Raw genomic sequence first — 1,612 nt, 5'->3', positions numbered from 1 at the left:
CAGGGGGGCTGAGCGACCCCAGTCTCTGTGTGCGTCTGGGTGCTCGGGGGTGCTGCAAGAGGGGAGTGCCTGAGGAGTGTGAAGAGTCTCCAGTGGGTGCACACATAGATGCGTGAAGAGACGGGGATGTATAGGAGGAGCGTGCAAGGCGTCTGTGCAGATGTGTAAGAGTGTGCTGTACCCATTGCACACCTCTTCTTCAGGGGGTCTGTCTGTGTGCGAGTAGATACCTGTGTGTGCTGGGAGAAGGTAGTGCCTGGCGTGAGTAGGTAGCGAGTTGCCTGTGTGCGTACGTGTGTGCACACTGGTACAGCTGAGCATCCACCACGTGTGTGCGTTCAGGGTGTCTGAGCACACTTGTATCTGTGCATGCTAGGAGGGGTGAGTACTCTACTTGTGTGTCTGCAGGGGAGCCTGTGCACACCCACGTGAGTGTGCCCTGCATGTGTGTGTGCATGCTGCATTGAAGGTGTGTGGTGCCCTGGGGATGTGGGGGACGTGTATACATTGTATGGAGCAGTAAACATGCACATGTGTGTGCCCAGCTGTGTGCATTGTCAGAGGTGCTGAGTGTGTGCAGTGTGTGCATGCATGTGTGTGTTTGCTGTTGGGGGCAATAAGTGCTTACATACGTACGTGGGAAGCCGGGTGCGTATGTTTGTGTGTTCACCTGTTGGTGTGTGCAATCTGTGTTGGGAGATGTGGGGATGTGTGCTGTGTGCACGGGCGTGCGTATGCGTGTATGTTTGGGGGAGGTAGGTGTGTGTACCCACACTGTCAATCCATGGCACAAAGGAGTGTTTCAGGCAAGCTCCACAAGTGCTGTACCCTGATCTCTGTCCACAAGAGCTGGGATGCCACAACAGCATTCCCCATGATGGGGTCTGAGACCTGCCCACAGGCTGCTACCTCCAAAGGATCCTGCTGAGGGAGGCTGTGTGTGCCTGGCCCCTGGTTGAAGGAGTCAGACTGCAATGTGGCCTGCATGCCTTAACAGATTTCCTGACACTGGTGGGCTAAAGCCATGCATCTTCCCTGTCCCTTGGAGGGGTTCAGTGCTGCTGGTTTTCCCTGTGTCCCTGCGTGCAATGGGGTAAACTGTGGCACCACGATACCATCAAGCTAGTCTCCAGATGTCAGACAAGGATGTAAAATGGGGTGATAACACAGCACCTCACTCCTCAGGGTGGGTCAGTGCCCATGGAGAAGCACAAGTCTTCACTCTCTGGCAGCATCCCCATACCATCCCCTCACTCCTCCTCCACCTGCCTACCTGCTAGTTTTTCCTGACCCCTTTTGCTATGGAGGAAATTTTGCAGGAGGCAAAGGAGTTGCCTGTTCTTCCCTGGGCTTTTTTTGGCTAGGACCACTGCAGGGCTTGTATGGATCCTGGGGGAGGAACATCATCCCGAAACACAGGGACGCAAGAGACAGTGGCTTTTGGCCAGCAGCTTGTCACTGAGACCTCATACTGCTGCACTGGGTGTTGGTGGCATGGGGTCACAGGAGCTCTGGGTGCCAAGGACTGCTGGCTCTGTCCCCTTTGGTACCACCTGCATGCTGCAGGGGCCAGGGGCTGCCAGTATGCGCCAGGAACTCCCTCTTCCTTGGA

The sequence above is a fragment of the Acanthisitta chloris genome, unplaced genomic scaffold (assembly GCF_000695815.1).
Source record: "Acanthisitta chloris isolate BGI_N310 unplaced genomic scaffold, ASM69581v1 scaffold33864, whole genome shotgun sequence".
NCBI lineage: Eukaryota > Metazoa > Chordata > Aves > Passeriformes > Acanthisittidae > Acanthisitta > Acanthisitta chloris.
This window is presented reverse-complemented; position numbering follows the sequence as displayed.